At 36.1% G+C, this 22,528-nt stretch overlaps 1 protein-coding gene across 2 annotated transcripts in view; it reads right to left on the bottom strand.

Annotated features, from left to right (window-relative positions):
* The window catches only part of LOC129784325 (protocadherin-9-like), a 470,098-nt gene that overhangs the window by 313,865 nt on the left and 133,705 nt on the right, over positions 1-22,528 (bottom strand). The gene's annotated exons all lie outside the window — the stretch shown is intronic.

Raw genomic sequence — 22,528 nt, 5'->3', positions numbered from 1 at the left:
TCTGTAAAAGATAACAGTTAAGTGGGCTACAATTAATTGTCAAACCTCAGTCAGGTTAACGAGTGTAAATTTTGGCATTTCCCCCATTTATACAGTCATAGCACTACTGGGGTTTTTTTTTGGGGGGTTGGGTGGTGGTGGTGGTGGTGATCTTTTATAACGGCTATTTTTACAGAGTCTTTAAATGATACTGATGGACTCCTTACTTTATTTAAAATTATGATCAGAAAAATGTGGATGTTGTTCTACATATTGGTTAATACATGGTTCTATGTAGTAGTCACAGAACTTGCAATTAGAAATACTCATTGACAATTACTGAAACTGCAATTACATCAAAATTTCTTCCAGCAATAGAGTGAAAACTTACTTAGATGGATCAGACTTTCACTCTTTGCATACACAGAAATAACTATCTAAAACAGGAAAAAAAGATCCCAACAAATGATTGCAAAACCTGAAAATACTTTACAGCTTTCTCTCCCTCCTAAATTCACATCTTTTTGATGAAACAGTAATCTGTTAGCCCAAGAATTCAACAGGACCAAATTCTACATTCATACTGCAAATGCACAGGGAAATGTAAACTGCCTTTGTTCCAGCCTCACTCTCAAATCTTTTTTCATGCCAGGAAAGGACCATTTGCTTCTCCACGGAAATCTCACGGAAATGTTCACTCAGAACTTTCTTCAATGCTTAAGTTATGCATGGAATTATTATTTTCTACAGACAGCTGTACTGAGCATCAACGGTGACGGTTTGGTAATAGGTTTGCCAGTCACAGCCAGTTCTAGATGCCTCCAAATGGACCCAAAGATGATGAGGGGACTGGAGCATCTCCCTTATGAGGGAAGGCTGAGAGAGCTGGGCCTCTTTACCCTGGAGAAGACTGAGAGGGGACCTTAACAATGCATACACATATCTTAAGGGCAAGTGTCAAGAGGATGGGACCAGGTTCTTTTCAGTGGTACCCAGCGACAGGACAAGGGGCAACGGGCACAAACCGAAACACAGGCAGTTCCATCTGAATATGAGGAAAAACTTCTTTACTTTGAGGGTGACAGAGCTCTGGAACAGGCTGCCCAGAGAGGCTGTGGAGTATCCTCCTCTGGAGACATTCAAAACCTACCTGGGTATGATCCTGCACAACGCACTCTAGGAAGGCCTGCTTTAGCAGGGGTTGGAGTAAACCATCTCCACAGGACTCTTCTAACCCCAACCATTCTGTGGTTCTGTGACCCACCACAGGACAGAGCTGAGCCCATCAGCCAAGCTGGTGGTGCCTTCGGGAAAACATATTTAATAAACCGCAAAACACTGGACAATGGACAAGAGCCTGGGGTGGGGGGGTGGGGGGTGGGGAGCAGAGGGAAGTGCCAAAAACGGTCCTATGAATACCAAGGTGAGAGAAGAAGGAGGATGAGGAGATGCTCCAGGCAGTGGAGCAGACACTGCCCTGCAGCGAGCCAAGAAGCCCACGCTGGAGCATGCTTATCCTAAAGGAACTGCCCATGAGAAAGACCCATGCTGGAGGAGAGGAAAAGTGTGAGGAGCTGCTGGGGACAGGCCACAATCCCCCACTGCCCATCCTCCTGTGCTGTGGGTGGGAGTCTGTCCTGTAGCCAAGGCTAACTCACCACAGCAATGAAATTAGACATACGTGTATCACTCATATGACATTAAAGCAATTCTTCTAAAACAAGACACAGCCTACCCCCTTGGCAATGTCTTCAATTTTGTTCTAAGTCCCGCTTTTGCAGAATGAATCAAGTCTGTAAAATTTGTTTGTTTGCTTCATTTTTAACAGTAAAACACACGTAAAGCTGTATGAGTGCAGGTAATTAAACACAAAATTAATTCCAGAATGTTTAAGCATTGTACTTTGAGTTAATTGCTTTCACAAATAGCTGCATTGGCACTGCACATAATAGGATCAAGAAGATGCCTGTGCATCTGAAAGCTGTTCCTTTTTACAACCGTAACAGGTAGCCTAATACCATAAACAAAATGCAACATAACCCTGTATTGCTCTTGATTATCAATTAGTATGTAACAGCATATTACCTCTATGAAGTTTGTGTCTCAAGCTTTCCTTCACCTTCACACCAGTGTTTTTTCAATTTTTCCATAGAAAAATTACTGCTATTTTCTACAGTAGTATTTTTATCATGGCAGTATTCAAAGATCTATTTATGGCAAAGACACTCAAATCTATTACTTATACTTTCTAATAGTTAAAACTGTGCTTCTGTGACCAAACGAATCAGAAAACAGATATTCCCAATCCAAGAATAGTAGGTACAAGTAAAACAAACTAAAAAATAAAAAAACAACACCCAATCCCCAAAACCAACAACAACAACCCCAAACAAACAACAACACAAAAAAGCCTTAATCATAACCCCCACACACATTGATAAGGAAAGAGAAAGTAAAATTTCCTTTGAAATTCTGTACATGAGATAACGTGGCAAACTCCTTAGAAATTCTCCAGGGAATAAAGGAAAAATAGCTGATATCCTCTCAATTATGTATTGTTAAATATTTTTGTGAATTAGTCCTGTAACCCAGCTGTTAAATGGTACTGAGTTCCAATACCAAGTACTTGATAAATATCTTAAGTATGAGGTACTGCACATGTAGCAAGGGACATACTAAGGCTAATTGCCAACAAAGCATTTCAGCCTTACCCATCTAAAACTAGTCATCCAAGTGTTCACATACAGGTTCCCTTTTTATCCAGTGCAAAGACAATTCCCACCACTCCCAGACACCTGTTTTTAAAGGGTATTAATCACTTGGTGTCAATTTCTTCCCACTGACCATAGGAGGAGCTAGATACCCAGTTTACTTTTTGACAATTCTTGGACAGCTGGGGTGGGTGAGACAATTCCTACCCAGGCTAATCCGAGGCAACCAATTTCTAGAGAAATAATTTTCCTCTTTGCTGGAGGGAAATTAACGCAAGGTCAACTCTGTAATGCATAGGGCTGGACAGGTTTCTTTTTTTTTGTTTTTGTTTTCTTTGTTTTCCTTTTACAATGTTCCCTTTAACTTTAGTAACTTTTGATTTAAACCACATCACAAAACCAGTTCCACAGCCCTCCAAAGGAAAAACAAAACCAAAACCAAAACAAAACCACATAGACTAAGCACCAACACAGAGTTTGGAACGTTTACCGCAATTTTAAAAGCCAATCTCTGTGGAAAATTTTTAGCCTGCAGGCAGTGGTGCAAACTCTAAAACAAGCTACTCTGTAGTTTACCTTATTGGACTTCTTTTTTTCCTTTGTTTCTTTGTTTGATTTGGACTTTTAGAGGGGATCTTCTGTTTAATGGATGCATTCTGGACTGCAAGTTAGACTCATTCATCACTTCAACCAGGTTAACACCAGAGGGAATGCACTTCAACCAGAGCAGTGTAACTGGTGAAATGATGAAATCTATTCATTTATTTTGTTGCAGAGTAGAAATAAGACTATTTTTAAATGTAAACAGCATGAACACTGAACTTGGAAATCAGAACTCGGAAAAAAGATCTCTCATTTAACAGACTACAGTGTATTACCTCATTTCATAGGAGTAAAGAATAATTTCACAGCCCACCAAAGCAATGAGGAACTGCAGTGAAAATGTGAAAATTAGCAATAAAACACCAGGGTGTTTAGCTATAGTGTAAAATGCCCCAATGAAATTTTCACCTTGATTCTTTGACCACCCAGGGAGTATCTTTAATTAATACAAATTGAAGCCTAATGCAATAAGGGGAAAACTATATATTCTGAAAAAGATGCTGCACTATGAAAATTTTCTTCTTGTTTGTTGCACATTTTTATCATGTCTGCCCATGAAAAGAATTGAAAGAGTAACTCTGAAAAACCCTAATTAAAAAGCATGTACACTGAAAAGACAGTTGTTTATGGATTATGATATTCCACCATGTGTATCAAACAAGTCTCTCTCTTCAATGTAGCCTTCTCAAGAAGTGAGACTTGATCCTCTGTGGTGTTTTATCTTGAGCAGTCATTTACAGTCCTGCAAAGACAATGTGAATCCCTGCTAAATCAAATTATCTTCTCAAATAAGACAGCAGTCAAATCAGGCTGCGACTGTTACTATAGCTCCTGTGAAGTCAATAGCACTGTGACTATCTGAGTGAGCAGAAGATCTGCTTCTGAGACTACTTTAGGGACTTTGCACAAGTGCACCTAACTTTGCAGAGCGAAGAGTACAATGGTAGCCAAACAGACTGAAATTGGCAACTGCCAGAACCTCATGGAACGGCAGCTCAGACAAAGCACTTCGACATGTTTGACTTTAGGGTGGTTTTGCAGAAGAGGAAATTGGTATTTGTTCATGAAGGGTCCAATACTGTGTCAAGTGCTAGTATCAACACCTGCTAGTATAAACATGATACGCTCTATCTTCAGGAACTACAGCTTTATACTATCTAGAGTTACCACAAAGGTGAATGAAAAGAGTTTAGTCCCAAATTATTTTTAAATATTTCTTAATAATAAAACTTCATTTTTCCAACAAAACAATGAATAACCGATTACTTATTTTCCTTCATGAGTCACAAGATTGTGTATAAAATATACTGAGCAATTTAAAGCAAATCAGGCTGAAAACTAGTTCATAAATGATACAGAGCTTTTGAAAGCAAGAGATTATATTTGTATTTTCAGAAGAAAAAAAGTATGAAGCAGCCCTTAGCATTTATTTACTTTTTGAGCTGAAGTATGAATAATTTAGTGGTGGTAAGACTTCATTTGAACAACATGCAATTTTATAATCTGTTCCTAAGTAAACTGATTGTTAACTGTATTATGCTAAGGCAGGTTTTTTACATATTGTATTTGTCATATCTGCTCTTTTTACCCCTTGGAGATTTCTCTTATACTACTAAAGCTTTTAACAATCAAAATAAGGGTTTGGGTTGGGTCTTGTGGTTTTATTTAATAACCAGAAAACCCCTTTTTGGTCTTCCTGAGACTCCACCAAGTAATTCAGTCATAAATAAATGATGGCAACATAAGCAAACATAATAAAGATAGCTATAGATAGTGTCTAGATCAATATGAATATTACAGTTTGCTTTCAGTCTTTTTAACTCAGAGGAAACTCTTGCCACTCACACAGAAAATCATTGAGCTTCCACTCCACCAACATCTTCTCATTAAGAAATTGTCACACAATGTGATGAGAAGAATTTTTTTAGAACTTCAAAGGTAAATTGTACAACATAATTCTGTCATGCTTATACATCTTAGGACAAAGATTTTCACTTTAAAAACATAATGAGGCTTTAAATGTCATTAGGATGAAGATACAAGGGGGAAAACACAACAGAAGAGAAGCCTTTATGCACCTCTTAATCAGGGAATTCTAAGAATTGTTTATTTTTTTTTAAAAATCACTGTCCTTAAAATATTATTTCTCACTCTATCTCAAACCACCTACTGTCTCTTAAGATATTTTCAGTCCAAGGTAGTGTATTCTCCTAAAATTGTTGCGAAAGACCCTCTCAAATATCTAGATGTAGAGGCCTCCACATTATCCAGTAGTTTTTTCTTTATCTCTGGAGTAAGTTAATTTACATTTCTTTCTATATCCTCAATAATGTATTTCCTTTCAACTTTTAAAATTATGTATTTCTCTTTTCCACACATCTTTGATCCTAAAAGGATGTGGAAGCTCTCTAGTTCACCAAAGGAAATCAGCATGTTTAACTCTCAGTATCTATTTAAATTACATATAATGTAAGAGGCTTACACAATTCACTTATATCAAATACAAGAAATGAAAGCTTTCTATTTTTCCCCAGGCTTAAGATAATTATTTGTGTCTGTTTGTAATTCTACAATTGCTTTGCACAACAGTTCTAAAGACCATTTTGAGGTTTTTAGATTTCACAGAGGAACCAAAGCCAACAGACAACATTCACCTAAATACCCAGTCAAACCAAAAAAACAACCAGGCAATAAAATAAAATGAAATAGAGGTAGATAGCTCTTTTGCATAAACAGAAAGTTTTCTGAATTACAAACTGGTAAAAGACAACAATATAGTGTATGAACTATGTAGCCGAGATTTTATTTTCCATGCTTCTGAATCATCAGAACAACTCAGAAATGAAATCCACTAGGAATATAACCTAAAAACTGGAAATTGGTGTGATGAGAAGAACAAATCCTTATTAAAAGTCAGCCACATAATCCAGATCTGTCAGCATTTGATAGATTCATGCCAACTTCCACGCATTTCCAGGACTCATTTTTTTTTACAAATTTTGTTATGATCTATCTCAAATAGTCAAGTTATTTTAAGGTATACTCTAGAGTGGATAAGCCTCAAATCTCATAGTTGTACTGACAGTTGGAGGCTGAGAGGGACAAATACTGTATGTGGGTTCATCATAAAAAACCCAAATGAGATTAACATTCAAAACCTTGAGTGAGAAAACTGATAAAATCTCTCTGTTACTGTGTTTTCCTTATGCCACCAGAGTTATGGTAAAATTATCTGCAATGTTCCTAAAGCTGTAAAATTAGAGAAACAGTGAAAGCAGAGCAAAGGTAAAGTTAGGAAAAATGCCTGCTGTGTGGAAGTTTAAAAACTCTGCTTGTTTTCAGTACAAAAATACATCATTCCTAACACAGAGCGCCCTTGATCAAAGTACCTTGTTGATAAATACGAATCAATTCTTCCCTCACATCACCAAAATTTTAATTTTCTCATCTCAACCACTGAAAGAGCAAGATACTGCAATTACATTAGATGTACTGGAGTCTTAAAGAAGTAAAAGTTGATTTTATTTCAAGATTTCTTTGCAGCCTGGATCACCAAAGATTTTAATGTTCGTATGTATTACTATTTTCCCTTTTTGCTTTGTGCTTGTCTATGTTCTTTAGAAGACTCTTGTAACACTGGTCGTATGTGTCCATAGATCCCAGCGGGCATGCAAGAAAAAAATATCTCTAATATTTTTGATACAGACAAGAAAATACACAATTTTAAATGCACTGCTCTAAAGGACAAAAAGGAATTAGTAAGTATCTTTAGCTTCTAAGGAACAAAAATATTTTCCAACATGCCATAGCAAAGATACCAAACTGCTTTAAAATGCAACAGAACAGAACAGGTTTCCATTTGTAATGTTGTGTATTAGGGGTATAAAAGAAGCTCATTAAAACCACTGTAGTCCTTCATTTGCCTTCAGCTGGTTTGGGATTAAGAGTTTTGGAGGGTTTTTTAATATCTGGAAGTGCCAAATACTAATGATACATTTATTACAAATTACTGTTGATTTCTGTAATGATGAATTCATACCCTACCTCCACTGTGAGTAATATGTTGAAGTATTTTGATGGAGTACAATTACTTTTCATCTTCAGGAAGAAACTAGAGCAAGTTCCACAGAGATTTTAATCACAGGGACAGTTTCTGTTTAAATTGCAAGAATCACACCTTTGAGTTTTCCTGTTACTTTTTATTTTCCAAAACCATAGGTCAAGACTGTCTTACTCATCTCCAGAAAACCTACATTACTTACACTTCCGAGTCTCACATGTATCAGAAACCATAGTGCTTATAATCTTGTATAAAGACTGGTCAGTAGAAAGGTGAACACTGCAGTGCAGTAAAGCTACTGCTAACCTTGTATTGGTGAACTTGTCATAACAGTACTGTATCAAAGGCAAGACTTTTGGTTTGATCCCCTCAGGTTCTACTAGGCACACTACATTGAATAGTTTTAGCTATTTGCAACTCCAGTTAAATTCCATTAAATGTCTGTAAAATAATCAGAATGTTAAAAGTTTACTTCAGTTACTGTTCCTGCTCTGGACAGCATCTCCCTTGATCAAAAAACACAAAGAAATATGTATCTGGCAAACTGAATTATAAGAAATGGCGTTAACGTATCATCTGTTACAATGTCAGGCTTCTTTTAGGGCTTTCCTTTTCCCAGCAAAACCCTTAATATTCAACTACCAAGTATTCACATTCTTTCAATACCGAACTTTTATTTGGGCTCATCAATTTGTTTCTTCAAAAATAATGGAAGATCCTAAGATTTTTTTTCCCTATTATCTCAAATATTTTAAGAAGTCCTCTGCCTTAGTTCCTGACTATCTGCAGAGAAGTTTTTGGACCCAATTTACAGGAAAAAAAAATAAAAATAAAGAAAGGAAAAAAAAAAAAAGGCAAAGAATAATTGTATCTAGGCTCTTCTACTTCCCCTTGTAATAGTAAATGAATTAATTTGTATTCAGTCTTTATCCATCACATATTGAACAGACATTGCCATATATGCCTTAATTAGCTCAATATTAATTTGCCAGCATTTGCTTATGTAGGCTATATGATTTCTTTCCATCACCATGCTTAAACATTTCCTATAAACATTCAACAGAATTATACAACAATTACCCATAGGCCCGTAGACCTTTAACCTAATGGTTTAGTAGCCTGACTGTCAATACTAGCAAGGTGGGGATGATGCAGAAATAGGATGAATGTTTCTGAGGAAGCATCATTTCCTTAATGTTGTACAGATGTCATCAGCTCAAGAGAGAAGGAAGATTCATTTTTATTTTATAGTCTTATTTTTATATTTATATTCTTATTTAATAGAAGCCAGGTAAATCTAAAAATCAAGGATTGTAAGCTGTTTAGAGACAATTTCCATCCTTCCTATGATAACATCAGAGAGGATGTGGAGGATTTCTTCAAGAAGACCATAAACCATCTAAAAGAGGCTGAACATCTTTCTATTACTTTAAAAATGGATGCATGTAAAAATCCAGTTTTGTGATATAAGAAATGAATATTCAGAGCCTGCTGAGTGCAAAAATAAATCACTCAATAAGGTTAAAAGAACACTGAATTCTGGGAAACTGATAGAATACAAGCTACAGCACACATAATCATTAGGCAATGAGAAAGATCTGGCAAGACTTCTGTAACAAAATTGATGCTGATAACTCTGCATCATCAGTTTAGAAGTACAAGTGGGATTCAGGATAAAAAAAGAACCATGCCCTGTTTATGTACTGACAGAATATAATACCATATGTTGAAAAGGGCACTATTAATAGCCCTATCTCTTCTGTAAGATGGAGAAATACAGTTTAACTTAAATAAACTGCAAACTTATTTAATTCAGAGTTTAAAACTTTGCACACTACAAAGGCATTAGAGGAATCAGGGTTAATTATTTGTAAGGAAGAAAGGCTTAAGTTAAAACACAATTCCTTAAAACCAATCAACAAATAAAAACTCTATGACCTGGTCCAACTACGATTTCTGATTATCTGTCATCTTTCCACCAACTGAAATGCATCTCCATTCTTTCACACAATCTCATTATTTTTGTAGAGTTTATTTTCTGTGATCACTCAGTCACTTCGGACAGTTTTCTCTCTTTGTCTTGACAAGTATCCTCTATCTACTTTCTTGCTGTTCAGATATAATCAACCTCTCTGGAATTATCTGCTACATTTTGATTGCTTGAGGGTTTTTTTCTGTCTTTGCAATTGTAAAACTGTATACCTCTGTCAATTAACTGAATGAAATAGGTATTTATATTATTTCCTAATCACTTACAAACTGGTATACAGCACAGGAGCAATTCCACTGCTTGATGCAAATCCCTAGAATAGCTCCCTTAAAACCAAATTAAAGCAGACATGCCACATTAATGCAGAGTATTACTTGACTAGGAAAAATGCAACCATCAGTAAAAGGATGTCTGCATAACATAAAATCCTGATAAAAAATCAGTAAGTTATTAGTTCCAAAATTTGTAACCTGCAGACCACTGTCAATCAATTGTCAAACCAATATTTACAGTCTTTCCTTCCATTTCTAGCCCTTTAACCTCCCAGTATCCAACACAGGTGCTAAGAACTCCCTCCTAGCCTCCCTGTTTAAATTAATTCTTTCAGCCATAGGCTGGTTCTAATACTCACTACATATAAACCATATTTCTTTCCGCAGCATTTTGGCTAGGAATCATTTTAAGGATGGGAAGGAGAAAAGCAGCTATCCTGCTGCTGGTTCATCTTTCTCGTCCTAGATGTACCATATTGTGCAATAGTTCAGACCCAACTGACCTGTCCACACTGTTAAGTCAGCTCTGTCTGCGAGGTACTTCTAGGGAATTCTGCTGTGAAACATGATTATTATGTTTTGTTTTTCAAAGTACCAATAAAATTTCAGTCACATCTTCAGGTTGTTTTCATACCTAATCACTTCAGATGCCCAAACATTTATTTTTGTGTACACTTCATTATCATGTACCCAGTGGAAAAAATAAAAATACAAGAAACCAGATCAAAACATGTCTCTCCTAACTATCAAAAAAAGCAGCAAGGAAAGTATAACAGAAGGCAAAGTACAGCTACATGCTTATGGGAATTTTTTAAAAATGTAGATTTATTTACGACAGAAAACAACAACTTTGTTTACACACTTCCCCAAAATAATTAAGAGTAATAATTTTGACCAGTCTCCCATTTGCAAATGACATGAGGTGACAAGAGACATACAAATGGCATGAGGTGACAAGAGACATACATATAGAAAATCTATTTATTTGTAAAAAAAAAAAAAAGAAGAAGAAAAAATTAATCTCCCTCTAACAAAGACATTCCTATGTATTTTATTTTATTCAGAGAACTGAAAGCAATCCTGAGACGCAAGGTATATAATAATGGAAGAAAAAGGGTATTACCAAGTTCAAAAAATGACATCTTCTATCCCTTTTCCCCTCTGCAGAAACAACTATGCTTGTTTCTATCCTAGCCAATGTCAGTCTAATTTAGAAAGCTCTCATCAGTGAAGTTTTCAAAACCTTCCTCAAATCTCTAACCCAGTGTTTAGGCATCCTTACTGTTACAAGATATTTCCCAATGTCTAATCTAAATCTCCCTTGCTGATTTTAGTCTTTATTTGTTGTGCCCACACAAGTCTGGTATTGTCTAGATTGAACAACTGCCGTTCTTTAGAACTTCCCTCATGGATTATATCTTCTTTAGAGAACTGATCATTCTTATAGCTCACCTGTAGTGAACTCTTTTCAACCAGTCCACATCTTTCTACTCTGGATTGTCACCAATTGAGCCTCATCCTTTCAATTATCTAATATCAGAAATCAAATGTATGCTCTGTCAACCCAAACTTTGTACAGAAAACCTGTAATGGCCAGCATTTCCCCTCAAAGATTATATTTGAAAAAGAAAATGCACTTCTACATGCACCACAGTCTGGGCTTGTTATGGCAGATTGACACAAAGGAGAACCTACAAGGATCGTGTTAAGTATGGTATGGCAGCAACGTTTTGAATTACTCAAGTGCACCAATCAGTAAAAGGCTCCAGTATATGCATTTTATCACAAAAAAAGTGTATTTAATGTTCTTTGAAATTAACTGACAGTGAATCCTGAAATGCAGGTACATTTATATGTATTTAATTTTAATAATGTTTGTCAGGTAGGCTAATTTAAGATTATTAATCAATTTCACATGAAGAAAAGGGCAGAATATATAAAAAAGAGGGGAAAAAAACCCTGTAATGCTTTATGGCATTGTTTTGATCTATACATGTATACATGTATTACATACATGCCATTTTGGGGAGACATGTATGTGTCTTCTTCAACCAAAGGTGTCACTGCCATTTGCATGTGTTTTATGCGTGGGATTGCAGCTCACACAGCTGTACTTTGTTAATTGTATCTAGCAGACTCACATACTGTGCTAACAGGGAATCTAGCATAAACAAGGATTTTGCAAGATTACATAGGTCTTACCACACCCCCTAATGAATGAATGAATTCAAAGTTCAGTTGAGTATGTCAGCAGGAGTCATCCCTTCGACTGCAGTTCAGACATACTCATAAAGGGCTGAATAACTCTAGGGACTAGTTATCAGCTATGGAAGGTGCAGCTTCACATATGAAAAGGACTCATTGAAATATATTAATCACTCCTCCCCTGCTCCCAAGAGTTAAGTTAGCTAAATACAGGTACAATGGATTTCTCACTGTATCAGTAAATACAGTAAATAAGGAAGCACGAGTACTTTGGAGATCCCATCATGTTCATAGTTTCCTTCAGTACAATTAAACAATAAAATGCTGACGTTGTTGCTCATCCCAAATTTGTTTCTGCCCTATAAGAAATCTTTGCAGTTTACTCAGTGTCCAGAACCGCAGCAAATGGTCAATATTTTTACAGATATATTTCCCAATCTCTGCAATCAGCCCACTGGACTGGGAATATGCACTTTATTTATATAATTTGCAATTGTTTGTGCTCCAGTATTTTTCTCTGTCTCCAATATAGTGCACAATTCTACATATATCTCATTTTTACTGCTACAAAAGTTTAATTTCCAAGCTCCTTGCTTATGTAACAATAAAAGGCAAAAGGCCTCAGACATATTTCCTTCATATTATATATAATTCTCTTGCCTGTGAGATACTACACTACTTAATGAGTCTCCCTACCACTAGTTTAATAAAAAGTTAGGAATTTTCTGTATTTGTGTGTGGGTGCACAAATGTATTTCAAGCATGATTTTCCAAAGAAGACGGCACCCTTCATGAACTTAAGCAAGATATAGATAGTTAGATAGATAGATAGATATGTGTGTATATATATTCACATTAATAGATCTGCATATACATATATAGATATACATACGCACACACACACCCCCCATAATAAATAGAAGCCCTAAAATTCACAGGCAGCACAGTACTATGATACATTATAGCATACCTCACACTCAAGGTTGTTGTTATAAGGTAACAATGTTTCCTATTTCATTGGGTTGTTCTTGGTGGGTTTTTTTGACTAGCTGACAATTCTGCTGTGTCGCTTTAAGCAGACTTAAAGTGAAGTTTGGGGGAAAATATTAAAAAACCCTACAGAATTATATAGACACAAACACATATATACATAATAAATATATACATATGTGTGTGTGTGTGTGAATGAAAAAACAAGTAATAATTCTTGATATTCCTTATGTCACAGAGATCAAAACCTTTAAATGGATGCAAACTTAGAATATCATTATGGACAGTGGGACATCAAGAGTTAAAACTGACTAGGGGATTTTGTTCTTTTTTTTTTACCTACCCCCACAGCTGGAAGAAAACTGCAGAGCCATCATCTTGATTAAAAAGCAGAGAACATAAGTACCTATTTTATTTTCTTATTTCAGTTCAGCTGTAGGTTATTTACAGCACTTTTTTGTCATTATCTCTAGCTGTATACTGTAACAGAAAGAATCCTGCTCACAGCCCCCACGATGCCCTTCTACTGTACCTATATATACCTGACTTGGCCTTTCAATTTATTCCTGTACTAATGTTTCCTTTCCAAACCTACTCATTTTAAATGAGCTTGGGAAAAGTTGTTTCTGAAACAGCAATTTAGCTCATTTTCTGGGCCTAGAGGAATATAGTTAGCTGATGTATTGCCCAATGGATGTTATAATTGTTGCAAAACATGATGTATTCCCAGAACAGTGATATCAGTATGTCATTTTGAAAATGTCTCCCAGCATTTCACTGAAATTAATGATGCATCATTAAATAGCTGCAGTTCTTAAGCATGTTGTACATTCCAGCATGCAAAGAGTTATTGACAAACTTCAAGATGTCAAAGGTAATATTTGTCAAATCAAAGCTAAATGTGGTAATAGCTTCTGAAAGGGCACTTTAGTAACATCCCAAGTTTAAGCTCTTTAACATGCACTGTAACTTTGAGAAACTATAACAGAGAACAAGAAATGGTAGACTTCAAGCACGCAAGTAATTTAGGAGACACCATACAGCTATTACAATTTATCCAGAAGAACTCCCTCAAAATTAGGAAAACTTACACAACTAAGGTTACTGCTTTCAAAAGACTTCCCTGACAACAAGCAAGGAAAAAAAGAAAAAAAACCCAAACCACTAAACTTTCTCTAGTAACTATTTATAAGATTCTTTCAGAATATATATGCTCAAGTAGAAACAGGTTATTCTTATTATCATTAGTAGTTTGCCAAATTAATTTAAAATCTAGGATAACATTTTCAAGATCAAGTAGCAAGCTTTTTCAGTATTCTCTAAAAATCAGATTTAGATGATTACATGAAACACCTGGTTTAAAAGATACTGAAGAGCTCTTATTTGAGCATGATTTTGAAAATTAAGCCACAAGAAACACATTTTTAAAAACTGGTAAAATCAAATTAATTAAAAACTACACTCAAGTTTGGGAATCCCATTTTTACCGTATGTACAAAGTTATTCTTGTAATGTAATCTTAGATGAGGACTCAATCCATACTTCACCCAAAACTCATCAGCTGTCCAAAGTCCCACATACCATTCTGTAACACAGCTTGACTATGATCAAGTCAGCAGAGCCTTAAAGGAAGATCAGAAACGGGGAGATGCACAGCACTGTGAACTCAATCACACACTGACAGAATTAACAAGGAGACCAAGGCTCCACACTTACCCTTAGAAACAAAATATAAAGTTCTAATAATGAAAATGTTATTCTGGACACTTCATTTTAACTTAGCCATCTGAATTAAGTGCCTTTTCTACGCAAAGTTACAATATACATGTTACAGCACAGGTTTTATGAAGGCAGCCTTGACCTTAAAATATGAAAAAAATTCCTTTCATGGTCCATGCTTGGTATTGGTTGCTGATGCTCTGGATAATACCAGTAAGCCAAAAATAATTACTATTTCTGAACCAGTTTATTTAAGCACTGCATAAATGGAGCATGCTCAAGTTTTCATGCCAACAGGCCAACATTCCATTACGTGTCATATTTTTGTTTACAAAGTACTTACTAGTTTCCATCTGCCTGCTACTCTAACAAATATTGGAAGTATTAATAGTCTGTCTTCACTTATGCCAGACAAATGGCTGGGAATTTATTGATTGAGACTTTTTTTTATTTCATATAATGATCTATCAATCAAAGTATAAGCACATATTCTATTATGGTTACTAAGTACTTCATTAACATCTCATATTACTTACTGTTTTTAAACTACTAGGCCAGCAAACAAAACACCTTAAATGGCTATAGACACAGTAGAAAATGGACATGGGATATGCGAGAAATACTAGAAATTAGTAAGAGTGTTGCAAGTAAATATTGGAGGTAAAATACATACACAAAATTTCAGGTATGTGCTGATAAATGTTTATATTCACTTTTCTATTTAGGGTATTCAAGATAGCCAGGCTTTGTAACTTTCTCTTTTAAAAATGTAAAAAACTGTATTTAAAGTTCTATAATGTTTTCTATATCCTATTTTTCTGTATAGATTATTCACTGTCACTCTTCATTAAAGGAGAAAAAAAATTATAAAAATCAGCGTACAAATAACTATAAACAAACACCATCCACCTGAAACAGTCAAAGTTTTCTGGATTCAGTACTGATCAGATCAGGGATAGTTTAAAGACAAGAACTGAAGAGATCATGAATTGAAATAATACATAAAAACCATAATTATCTGCATACACCAAATATTCCTATTTCCTACATACTATAGAAAGCATTTTTTGCATGTAGTGTGAAATTCATATTCCCCTGAAAATGCAAACAGTGACCTCAGCAATACTCTCTAGTCAGTTGAGAGTACAGATGCCACCTTTATGATAAATTAACAGCATCTATTTTAAAGAAGGAAAGCAATGACAATAATAAAACTAACAATAACCACCTTATAGCTTCTAATTATTCAGAAACAAAAGTGCAAGCTTACAAACCATATAAAATCACATCAAAACAGCAATAAAAAGTTAGCAAATTAAGAGAACTATCCTTTCGTCTAAAGAATATTTACAGAAATTATCATTAAAAGTATAATTTTAATTCATTGCTTCATGACAGCAGAAACAAATAAAAAAACAACCCACAGAATGTCATCGTAATTCCTTCCCAGTGATAGGTACACTCAGATAATAACAATGAGTGTGAATCCAAAATACCACTTGGAAATTTGGTGGCTATGGAAGAGGTTCTCAAAAGAACTCGGAAATAGAAAAGCTGAAGATCTTTATTTCATAAAATTCTGCAACGGAAGTTCTACAAAATTATTTTCCAAGAAAACTTTCCACTATACAAACAGAACTTAATACTGAAAATCTGTATTTTAATAATCTGCGGGAGGGGAAAGCATACCATTCCACAAACAATAAAAACCTTTTGTGAGCATAGCAGGGGTTTTAATTATCTCAAACAAAGAGAGTGCTAATGCTCAGATATGCTATTTATTTAATTTAGAAGGCACCCATATACCAGGGTGATGGATGGCAGCCTACAGTAGATTAGGGTAGATTTAATGCTTGCCTTCTCAGTTAAAAGTCTAAAAATTGTGAATTGGAAAGGGGCTTGTTCCTACATTCTCCTCCTCTCAATTGGTTATTCACTGGCTAGCTGACAGCAAAAGGAAGTAACCATCCATCATCTTCAATGGGGAGCCAAAGTAAGAAAAAAAAATCTTCATAATGTTCTGACAAAAACTGCAGGGGAAACACAGTGTAATTCTGAGATGCAAGAGTGATACGCAAATCCCTGACTTTTATCACACAGAGTATCAGCACAGAGAGCTATTCACACCTGGTATAAAGGAGAACTACACACTTTCTAATTTACTCTTCAGTCTTACTAGTTTGAATCCCTCCTGCATCAGTTTGCAAGGTAAAATGACAGCACTGAACTCTGACCAGGACAAAACCACTTACCTAGTAAATGTTTATTGACTGAGAGTTTCTGAGTCTTATCAATTTGACTGTAGAATTCAGACAAGAATGAATGACAGGTGTCCAGCACCTCAGCACAATGATAATGATTTCTTGTGTTGAATTAATAGCAACGAAACATGCCAGATTTCAGCAGCTGCTGGAAGCAGCAGGGTTGCTCCAGTCAGCATAAAGAGAGACTCCCACCTCCCCAAGTAAATGCATTCAAATCACACAGTGCATACCAACAGCCAGCAGCACCCTGCTCTTGTGTTAACAGCGATTAATCACATCGCTGATTGGTTCTCAACTATCTTCACTTCTATCCTCACTGTGGACAAGAACACTGAGCTGCTCATTAAAAAAGCGGCAGATGAGCTGCAGGAGGGAAGGATGGTGATCCCTGAAGAATTATTATAATCAGTGTGAGACCTTTTCAGCACTTTATATAAGCTTAACCTGGGTCAGATGTCAGTGATTCCCCACACCTCCCCTGAGGCCAATACCACTTTGCACCCCACTACTGACAATACTGTCCGTAGCATAATTCAGTTTTATTGGTGGAACATTTGTACGAACTACAGCATGGGGAAAAAAGTCAGTTGACTCTATACACATAATAAGCGGTCTGCAAGTCCTGGAATATGTGAATATAGAAAAAATGGCTAGAATATGGGCAGATAGTTACATAGTCGTACTACTGGGATAATTTGCCACAGGCACATTTAATCCCTCTTCCACCATCTGTTATCTCAGCTCTCCACAAGTTAGGCATTCAATTTAAATTACTCATCCAGTCCACCTCTATAGACAAAAGAGAAAGATCCTCCAGAGAATAATTCAAACACCTGAAATCAGATGTCCCGGACATCATGATTCACTCCCTTGGGATGCTTGTTTTTCTACACCAACCATAGACAGACATGGAGTGACTAGTTTTGACCTAGCACCTAACTTGTAGATAGGAAGTTTTGTGAAAGAAAACAAATTGTGATTTCAGTCACTAGATTCTATCAAGTCGCTAGCCAATCTATTTCTATTGCTAGTCAGAAGTATTTGCGATATGACTGGATATCAGGCCAACCTGACCATGTTTGTCCAGCGTAACACAGGCCTTAATGAGACCTTCAAGGATCATTGGTGTCTGCTCTCAGCTGGATTTGCATCAGGTATTGAAAAGGCCCTGTATTGACTGAATCAATTTACTCTTCAGCATTCTTCCAAATCACCTTCTTCCTCTGTTTCTGCTCTCTGATCTGACACATGTATTGGTAGCTCTTAAAATCAGATTTGTCTGAGCTCATCCACGGCTGTAAGAAACCTGGTTTCTGAAAAATGGAAAAAATCTAATCTGCATACAAAATGCTGTGGAGGTCACCTCATTAAAGTTTTGCTGTAAGTTACTGAACAGTAACAAAACAGTTTTAAACGCATCTGTTACTTAGCCACACATCCTTGTGGATTTTGGTCTCTGTAACTCTTGACAGCTGCTTAAGTCATTACCATATCCTCATCAATGTAATCAGTACCCTAAGGCTGCCCTACCTCTCAAATTCACAATCTGCAATGCTGCTCACTTCAGTGCTTTGGGGCATATTAGCAACTCAAGCTTTTTCTGCTTTGATGTGCATGTTCTGTACCACTGACCCCAAAATACGTAGGTCTAATGAATTAGCTTTAATAGTTTTCTTACCCACTTAAATGTTTTTGTTTTAATTGGCTATACTACCATGTGTCCTGAACTACACTGAAAAGTTCACAGCATAGATGCTAATGGTGCCTTTCTAATTACTGCATAATGAACAAAGGTCTGTCAGAGCAATTTCAGAGGTTAGACTTCACAATTAGGAACCCCACTTTAATAAAAATAAACCTAAAAATTTCACACACTTAACAGAAATAATCTGCATCATTAAATGTATTTTTTAGAAATCTGGGGGTTTTTTAAATATTTGTATAAATTCTTCTAGTTACACAAAGTTACTATTTTCTTCATTCCCTTTTAATATACCTGCTTACAGCCACAACCTCAGCTTTATCACATTGTCCCTGAAGTGTACTTAACTTTCATGGATCACTGCTCTGGGGCTGAACTTCATTTCTCTTTCCATTTACTTTAGGGAGCACTGATAACTTAGGGGCAGGGTCATGCCATCTACTGGCAAGTCTTAGATCCACGTCTGTATGGAGCAGAATCCAATAATTTTTCTTAGAAAACCCCAATGCTTTTTCAAACGAAATTATATTTTTTTTCCAATATTTCCGATTACACAGTATCAGTAAAGATGTTACTTTTAATGTAGACAGAAAGTGTAACACCTGGTTCCATTTCATCCCCTGTGCCACCTGCTTTGTGCGTCAACGGCACTAGCCAAAATACTTTTGCATCGCTGCTAGCCTGAAGACCTAGGATCATGATGACATAGTGAAAGTTTAAGATTAGAGTAGAAAAGGATGGAAGGCCTCCACATAATGTCAAAAGACTGTGGATTAGACATGAACAAGGTCCAATATCAGCAATCTCCATTATAACATCAGTTTTCTGCTCTGTTCATTCTCCTCATTTTACATTAGGTTTGACACCTGGGGAGATTAGCAGAATATTCATACACCAATGTTGCACACTTTAGCTATAAATAAAACAACACATCTGATATTAGGACAGTTACTATGGTTGCACTTCTAAATGTTCAGCCACCGGAATATATAAAGTTCAACAAGAAAAAATGTTGGAACAGTTCACTACTATTTCCACTTAAACATTTAGATACAATTACACAGCAATACAGCATGACATCACACTTTTTATTCCTAAAAATGTAGCTACAACATTCAATTTCCTGCCACTGTTCCACCTGGTCATAAACCTCTTCTTCTTCTTTTTCTTCTTTTTTTGGGTCTTTTTTATTCATTCAATGTTTATTAAAAATCCCCCTTAGAAACTAAACAGTTCCTTTAATTGTAAAGTGTGCAACTAGCTAGGGATTAGCAGGAAAATCAGGTAACGTACAGCTTTCAATAAAATTAACAATGTGGTACTCATAGTTCAGCCATACTAAATTTTTTTGGACTACCAGGAATCCATGTTATACTCAGATCAGTTAAAACCTGCATGTATCTGAAGTTCACCGACATGAGCATTTTGGTTTGAACTGGGAACCAGTTTTAGAAATTAACCTGCAGCTTGTGTTCACTGAGCCTTGGTTTACAATGTGGAGAGGTCTGGAATTGCACTAACTGGCTTTCTGGCAAATTCAGCTGCGTAGTGAGATGAGCTCCTGTATTCCAGGACATCCAGCACAGGACCAGACAAGAGCCAGACCTAGCAAAATGCAAAAAATTCATAGGGTATACATGTCAAGACCTCAACATCAGCTGCTTCATTCTAAGTTTGTCTGTTGTGTGACCTTACTTGACAATATTAGATGTAGTCTACGTACTTGGGGAAAGAGTAAAATAGCAAACTTGAACTCCTTGCTTCTAGGAAAAGGGAAAAAAAAGAAAAAAAAGAAAAGAGGAAGGTCAATAGGGCTTAGGAGGTTTTGTTGTCTTTATTTTTCTTTGGTTGGTTGGTTTTTAGAATAAAGCAATTTTAGCACAGAGCAGGTTTTGGCTAAGATAGAGTTAATTTTCTCCCTAGTACACTGCTGTGTTTTGGATTTATTATAAGAATAATGTTGATAATATATTAATGTTTTTAGTTGTTGCTTCAAGTAGCGTTTATACTAAGTCAAGGACTTTTCAGCTTCTCATGCCTTACCAGCAGGAGGGCTGGAGGGGCACAAGAAGCTGGGAGGGGACACAGCCAGGACAGCTGACCCCAACGGGCCAAAGGGATGTTCCATACCATGTGATGCCATGCTCAGTAAATAAACTGCAGGAATAGCTGGCCAGGGAGGAGAGGATCACTGCTCGGGGACTAGCTGGGCATCAGTGAGTGGCGAGTAGCTGTGTTGTGCATCGCTTGTTTTTTTCTTGGGTTTTATTTCTTACTCTTGTCTTTAATTTCCCTTTTCACTACAATTAGTATTGTATTATATTTTACTTTAATTATTGAACAGTTCTTATCTCAACCCACAGGTTTTACCTTTTTCGATTTCTCCTCCATCCCACTCTGGGGGTGAGGAGTGAGTGGCTGCATGATACTTAGCTGCTGGCTGGGGTTAAAACACAACTGCTTTTAAGAATAAAACAATTTTTGCAGAGAGCAGGAAGTCACGCTGCATCAGCAGAAAAATACCTATGCTAAGTATAGCCACTGGACTTAAGTTTCTTTTATTTTAATAGTATTTTACACAGATTGTTCAAAGCAGTACTAAAGTCACTTTCTCCTTTACAGACTTAGCTAGACATTGTTACAATGACTGCTATCTTTATGGAAGTCAGAGCACTACAAACTGTTACAAGAACACGAAGGTAAGAGAACAGAGAAAAATCTCCTGAACTGAAATTTTAAGAATTCAAAAACACATCCTGTATGATTATTTTAAGTAAGCAAGTCTCTTCAAAGACACAGCATCTCCACATACACATTACCAATGATTTCATCTTTGGGAAGGAATATTCACAGGAAATCTTTTATAACATTTTTCTACATTGCCCCTTAAGAAGACTAGCTACACGTGTCTCTTCTCTGTCCATCACACTAACTCTCACACATTTGCAAAACACATAAAAAAAATCAGTGAGGTAAGTTCTTAGAATGTGAATTCCAAGTTTTTTCTGCCAGGGTTGTTCTCTAACAACAGAGTTTAAGTGTACTGGTATGGAAAACTTTGGTCATAACCCTACACAAAATCTCAAGAGCAGAAACAATCTTTCAGACTTTCACTCTTTAACCAATACCCAGAGGTGAGGAAAAGTACCATGTCCATTTCTTGGCTCTTCCTGTCTGTACTCTTTAGTCATTTAAATACCACCTGATGAAGGCTCTTTTCAACCTCTGAGGTGTAAAAGAATACCATGAAATCTAGAGGAGTTCTAAATCATATCCACAGTTTCTAATTTCTGGTATCAGAAAGAGATGTCTCAACAGCCAGGCAAAGGATAACCCAGTGTTTTTATATACTTTTCCTCCTAAAACCACAAAATGATGACTACTTCACTACACTACCACTAATAACTGCAGAAAATACATCACAGCCTCTTCTCTCTGTAAATTTTTTTTCCTATTCTCATTTATGTAGCCTATGTCAATTTATTAAAACACATGTTTGAGGAGATGAGTGTAATCTATGAATAATATTTATGATTCCAATTTTGGTTATTGTTTTCATTCCTGTCTTACTGAACATTCCTTTCTTCCATGAACGTTATTATTTATGCATAAAGAACACTAACTGTTTATTAAGTAACCCTTTAAATGGTATAGAAAACGCTGAATGAACAGTTATGTCACTATCTGTAAAACTAACACAAAAATTAACAGTTACCCAGTGGTGCAGGTTTCAAAACAGAACTTTTGCATCACACAAAGAAAATATTTTGGTCAGTGAAACTGTGTAACACATACATCAAATAGAGTTTCATTGGCTGGCTAAATTCCAGTTAAGAAGATCACAGGTGATCACTGTTTCCCAGAAGTGAGCCACAGTTCCAGTGGGTAAACTGTTTGGTGAGGTTTGGGTTTTTTGGGGGGGATCTTTTTGTTTTGTTTTTTATGGAATATAGCAAGGCAATATCACTGAGACACAACAGAGGAAGGAACACTGTCAGATAAACCAATATAGCTTTCTACCATGAAGACCTGA

Source organism: Falco peregrinus, chromosome 4 (genome assembly GCF_023634155.1).
Source record: "Falco peregrinus isolate bFalPer1 chromosome 4, bFalPer1.pri, whole genome shotgun sequence".
Lineage (NCBI taxonomy): Eukaryota > Metazoa > Chordata > Aves > Falconiformes > Falconidae > Falco > Falco peregrinus.
This window is presented reverse-complemented; position numbering and strand designations above follow the sequence as displayed.